This window comes from Thamnophis elegans, chromosome 16 (genome assembly GCF_009769535.1).
Source record: "Thamnophis elegans isolate rThaEle1 chromosome 16, rThaEle1.pri, whole genome shotgun sequence".
Taxonomy (NCBI): domain Eukaryota; kingdom Metazoa; phylum Chordata; class Lepidosauria; order Squamata; family Colubridae; genus Thamnophis; species Thamnophis elegans.
In genome coordinates, this window is record NC_045556.1 from 1,201,682 (window position 1) to 1,208,166 (window position 6,485).

The following is a 6,485-nucleotide window of genomic DNA, read 5'->3' on the forward strand; positions in this document are numbered from 1 at the left end:
CAAAAGTTTTATTTCTTTTAAGGCAAACATTTCATCATTCCTCAATCAGTAAGACATCGAAGTACAATTTTTTGTATGTCAAAATAGTTCTAGTTTACCACCAAATTCTTGTCTAGCCTAATGTATACCCCTCCCTCCCTCCACCCTCCACCCCCAACCCCCCTCCTCCTCCCCCCCCCCGACTTCCCAGAACCCGTACACGGTATGGATTTCTAACAAACACAGTCTAAAATCTGTTGGGAAAAAAGAAATAAAGAAATTAATGACATTCTACATTGACCTTAGCTTCTTCTTGCTGAACCAACTTTAAGCAATTTAGATCATTCCTGATCTTAAGCATAGGCTAACTGGAGTTTCCTGGTCCCGTATTTGTTTTGTATATAGTCAATCCATTTTTTCCAGTCTCGTTTATATCTCTCACTTGAGTGGTCTTTAAGATATGCCGATATTTTAGCCATCTCGGCTAAGTTTGTGACTTTCAATGTCCATTCTTGAGTTGTAGGCAAGTCTTCCTTCTTCCAGTATTGCGCCACCAACAGTCTTGCTGCCGTTATTAGGTGCAGAATCAAGTTATACTCTACCACTGTAAAGTCAGTACATATACCTAGTAAGAATAGCCAATTTCTTGACTGAGACTTTGCAGGATAATTCCAAATACCGTCTCAGGTAAGGACCTGGCAATATATAAAACATGGCGTTGACCTGTTCTTACGCCGCCACAATCCGCAGGGATGAAAGTATCTTTTCTTGACTATTGCAGGGATTCAGACATGGGTTAATTAAACATTTACATACATGTGCTCGACAATATCGTATGGTCCAATAATGCGCACTTTAATCAGAGTCTGTGGGTGTTGTGTGTTTGCTTGTTCCATGTTAATTGGCTCCATGCTGGCTCCAAGCTTAGGTATTTGCCTAGATGGAAACAGAATAGACATCGTGTTTTAAATATTTTAATTAGGACCAGAAGTTCCCAGCCTGCACATTTCTCATTGGGTTGTTTTTCATGCATGAATAAATTAGCTGGCATGGAGGCCGTTTGCAGAAAATAGTTCCCCTCCAGCCAGAAAATGAGTCCTCTTCATTAATACTTTAATGAAATTAGCTGTGAGCAAAATATGACTCCTTTTAACTGTGTTCTAATTTCTTAATTTTAATTAGGCAGATAATTGTAGTGTGCAAAATCATCTGAAATGCTCTCCAAGAAAACGTCCATGGCGGTGGGCCTTCTCCCGAGCTGGCCTTCTCCAGAACTTGGAGGCGACAACGAGCACCTCCTTTACAGCCAAGGACTCACAACGCCCAGCCACAACTCACAACTCACAGCGCCCAGCCACACGGCTTTCAGTTAAGGGACTAATTAACCACTGACTTTGGGGGAGAAGATGTTTGTGCTTCAAAAAACTATCTAGCGGGATTGCGGGTTCGTTCTCTGAGCTGGTGGGCTGGTTTCCGAACGTTTCCTTACCAGGCCAGTTAACGCCTTCAGTGGAGTTTAGGGGAGGTCAGTGTGTTGGTGTTCTTCTGTGTCTAAGGGCTTTGTGTGGTCAGTAGGTCTTTGTGATGGGGAGATCACGTCAGGTGAGGGTCCCATCAGGCCAGGATCTTCTGATGGGTCTTGTGATAGATCAGGTATGAGTGTGTCAAGTGAGGGTCTTGTGGTGGGTCTTGTGATCACAAGACCCATCATAACAATAGAGTAGAGTAGAGTAGAGTAGAATAGAATAGAATAGAATAACAGAGTTGAAAGGGACCTTGGAGGTCTTCTAGTCCAACCGTCTGCTCAGGCAGGAAACTCTACACTACTTCAGACAACCTCTTCTTAAAGACTTCCAGTGTTGGAGAATTCACAACTTCTGGAGGCAACTTCTGTTCCACTGGTTAATTGTTCTAACTGTCAGGAAATTTCTCCTCCGTTCTAAGTTGCTTCTCTCCTTGATTAGTTTCCATTAGTTGCTTCTTGTGTTTTGGAGAACGGGGTGACTCCCTCTCCTTTGGGGCAGCCCCTGAGATATTGGACCCTGATCTCATGGGACCTTCACCTGAAGTGACCTCACCATCCCAAGATCTACAAACCGCGCGAAGCCCTTATGGACATTAGGACACCAACATCCCCTAAGCTCCACTGAAGATGTTACCCAGCCTGGTAATGAAACATTCAGAAACCAGCCCACCAGCTTGCAGAACGAACCTCCACCCTCTTTCTCCACCAGAGATATTCAGATATTCACCACTAGTGCAAACTAGCTAGTCTTTCGGGTGGCACGGAGCTCCTTCAAGGCAGAAACTTTGCTTCTACGGGTAGCCCTTGACTTATGACAATTCGCTTAACGGCCCTTCGCAGTTACAACTGCACTTAAAAAAGTGTCCCACATTTGCAACCGTCATAGCATCCCCACAGTCACCCGATCAGGCGTGTCAAGATGAAGGTGGTGATGATGGATAGGTTTATTTATATAGCCTGAAAATAGAAGTAAAACGCTTGGGTCGAGTGACTGGACCACTGTTTCCCAATCTTAGCTACTTTAAGAGGTGCAGACTTCAACTCCCTGTCAGGGTTCCAAATAGCATCCAAAATTAAATCAGAGTCCAAAGTATTGCTCAAAGTTCCAATTTATTAAGAGAGCCATGTTGGTACATCTGGGAGACCCCGAATCTGAACGCTTCCCGGTTTTCCCCACCCAGTTGACAGTTCAAGATCTTGCCCCAAAACCCACAAGTCCATCACATGGTCCAATCTCCCACTGCCGTGCTGGCAGCTTCCTCCCATCCAGTTCCAGTCAGGTGCAGAATTGCAAAAACTAAGGATGATGACCTTGGTTTTCTAGAAAGAATGTTGTTATGGCTACATTGCATCTAATTCCATACAATCCCCCACAGTCCCATTTTCCCACAATAGAAAATGCATAGTAGAATAATAGAAAGTGTGGCACTCCAAAGACCCACAAGAAAAGATGGCTGCAGGCCTGACACTCCCAGAATTTCCCAGGCCAGCATGGTGTGTGTGTGTGTGTGTGTGTGTGTGTGAGAGAGAGAGAGAGAGAGAGAGAGAGAGAGAGAGAGAGAGAGAGAGAGGGAGAGGGAGAGAGAGAGAGAGAGATGTGATCGTCACTTGTGACCTTCCCAGCCGACTTCCGGCAAGTAATATCAGTGGGGAAATCTGGGTTCATTTCATAACTGGGTTACCATCATTGCAAAATTTTTGGCAACGGTTTTCAAAATCTCTTCTATTTCTTTTTTGCACGGTTTTCTTGCAGAATTTCTGGAATCTCGGGCTTTGAATCCACCGTCCGAAAAAAAAAAGAGGTTTTCCTGGACAAGCTCTGTGAATTTCAGAAGGAACAATGTCTTGAAGTGAGCCAGTTTGAGATTTGAGTCCGTTTGAGACACTTAAACATGGCACCTGCTCTAAACAATATTGATCTTTCTTGGTTAAATAATATATTATGACTAATTGTCATCCTTTATTATACCCACAATTAAGTAACACCGAGGTTACTTTACAATTAATACTAATATTGGTTGATATGTAATTTAGATGTAATTTGCCACCGTTAGCCAACTGCCACCAGAAAGAGGGAAGCCGAGGGATTTCACAAATCCCCCAGCAGCCTTGTTTTTCAAGATAAACAATTTTAAATAAATTGGGTGTTATGCTCAGATAATTAATACAGTCATTAGATTAAGCACTCTGCTTCATTCCTGACCACTTCATTGTCAGAAAATGTTTTCTCTGTCTCTTCTTGAAATACACACACACACACACACACACACACACACACACACACACACGAACCCAGGAGAGATTCCTCCTCTCTGGTTAGTAAAATGAACACATTGTAAACCTTTTGTTCAAACGGCTCCCGAGAGAGGGAGGCTGCTACTGCATGTTGCATTTCCATTAGTTTAACATCCGTGTGCAAATCTTGTTTATCCCGGGAGCCCGTGGGCTAAGGTGAAGACGTTACATCTGCCATGTTTTAATGATCTGCTTACAAGCTTTTGTAAAATCGCTACTTCCTAACCCAAATTGTCTTTGTGTAGAGTGAGAAAACCCACCAATGACACAAGCCGGCAACGTTTAGGGTCTCTGCGTCTCCCGACCGAGCTAAGAGAGGGGCAGAGTTGGGGAAGGCAGGAGATCCAGAGTTGCAACCCTCCAAGATAAATCGCCGGGTCGAAACCTGAGCCTCTCCTCCCATTTTCTCGAGATATTATTTTTCCCCCCCTAAATGTGTAGTTTAGGAGCACCACACTGCACTGGGCGATTGTGCAAAGGAGCACGCCTTCTTGTGATCGTGGTATGGTTGTGGCGTGTGATGTGCAAACAATGAAACATATTGTGCATGCGTAAGAACAGGGCCGGATTTCCCTATAGGCTAACTAGGCTTCAGCCTAGGGCCTCGAGATCAAGAGGGGCCTACATTCAAATTGTTAGCAAAATTAAAATTACACTATTCTAAAAACAGTGGACACTAAAACACTGAACTGAAAATAAGGAGAAATTCTACGCAGATGACTAATAAACAAACATAAAAATGTATTGGTTAAGATCGTTCCAGCGCCGCAGCAGTTGGGGAGCTCGCCCACGTTCCCGGCACCGGCGGTCGGGCGAGAGGCGCGGCCGCTCCCAGTAGCCACCCCGTCGACGCGGAGCCCACCAGTGGCCAGGCAGGTGAGGGCGAGGGGGCCGAGCCGGGCAGCTGAGCGCAGCAGGGGAGGCGGCTGGCCTGCCTGCCTTTGCCGCAGAGCAGAGCCGCCCTCCGTCGGGAGGCCAGCTATATATATATTGATATACATATTGATATATATCACAGTAATGATGTATTTTATTGTCTCTCATGCAATTTACAAACTTAAAAATGGGAGGTGAAAGGGCCTCATAAGTGGAATAGCCTAGGGCCTCTTTTCATCTAAATCTGGCCCTGCGTATGAACCAGGGTGGGTTCCTGCCGGCATTACTACTGGTTCAGCTTCGCTTACATGCACACCTGATGCGTGCTCTGCATGCGTGCGCCTTTGCACCTCAAAAGGTCTGCGAATGCGCACAACATTAAAAAAGGGAAATAATTATATTTTTTCAATGAAGATTGTTCTGCGCATAGGCAGGACAGAAAATCAAGATAGCACCGCCGGTTCAGGTGCGTGTCTGGCTGAGTTACTACCTACTTGGCCGAACCAGTCCAAACCAGTAGGAACCCACCTCTGGTATGGACATACATTATTTAAACTTCTACCCTCATAGAGCATTGCGCATCAGAACAACCAGACACAAGGACAGTTTTCCCCCACATGCCATCACTCTGCTTAACAACTCATCCCCACAACACTCTCAAACTATTTACTAAGAGTGTAATTACTGTTCTTCTCCTCATCCTTTCTGTTACCTTTTCTACTTAAGACTATAACCTTGTTGCTTGTATCTTTACGTTTTTATATTGTTTTATTTAGTCTCCCAGTACGATTTATGTTGATTGCTTATTTAGTATCTTAGGACTATCATGAAGTGTTGTATCTTATGATTTATGAAGAATGTATTTTTATGTTGACTATGACTGTGGTTGATTTATCCCTTACATCTTTATGTACACTGAGAGCTTAGCCATGAAAGACAAATTCCTTGTGTGTCCAGTCACACTTGGCCAATAAAGAATTCTATGGTTGCCTAGATTGGCCATTCTCGGGTTCTCTAGTGGGGGGGGGGGTCACCAACCTTCTGGATCTCAGGGACCACCAAATTCATAATTTTAAATCCCACGGACCACTGATCTGCCTAATGACTGGCTGGGTGGGCGTGGCTAGGTGGTCATGTGACTGGGTGGGCATGGCCAGCTTGATGTCACTCACATCGAAGGGTGCCTTGCCAGCCTCTACTCGCCACTCCTCGCCTGCCCGCCCGGGCTCCTTAGGGCCCCAACAGGAAGCAGTTGCTGGAGCTAAGCAGCCACCAGGAGAAAGAGTTGGCCAAACAACTCAGTTCAAATTGGATCTGACCGACAAGGAGGCTCAGCAGAAGCACCTCACTGAGGACTAGGAGCATAGGCTTTCTGCTATCCTTCCGAGGTGGGTAAAATGAGGACCCAGATTGTTGGGGGCAATATGCTGACTCTCTGTAAACCGCTTAGAGAGGCCTGAAAGGCCTATGAAGCGGTATATAAGTCCACTGCTAAGTCCACTGCTATTGCTTTCTAAGCAGAGGGAAGACCTGCGGGAGTGCAAGGCCGGGGACCAGCGCCTGGAGGTTCAGGGGGCTGAGATGGTCAGCCAGTTCCAGGCCATGATGCAGTCCCAGTGGAATGGCTCTTCGCCACCAGCGGCTCTTCCTTTCAGCCTTCGCCCAAAGCCCCCCACCAGGAGGCCGAAGCAGACCCCAAGTCAGAATTTCTGCCCCCCTCCGACATGTACAAAAAGACACCAAAGAGGGAGACTCTACAGCAACATTTAACTCATAAAGCGTTGGCATGTCTGTTATCACGTTGCCAGGA

At 45.7% G+C, this 6,485-nt stretch overlaps 1 long non-coding RNA gene across 1 annotated transcript in view; it reads right to left on the minus strand.

The window, feature by feature from the left end:
• Positions 1–542: 542 nt before the first annotated feature.
• LOC116519099 overlaps positions 543–6,485 on the minus strand; it is a 71,926-nt gene continuing 65,983 nt past the window's right edge. The window contains exon 4 of the long non-coding RNA XR_004256620.1: positions 543–915. This is a non-coding gene — a long non-coding RNA (uncharacterized LOC116519099). The remainder of the gene's footprint in view (positions 916–6,485) is intronic.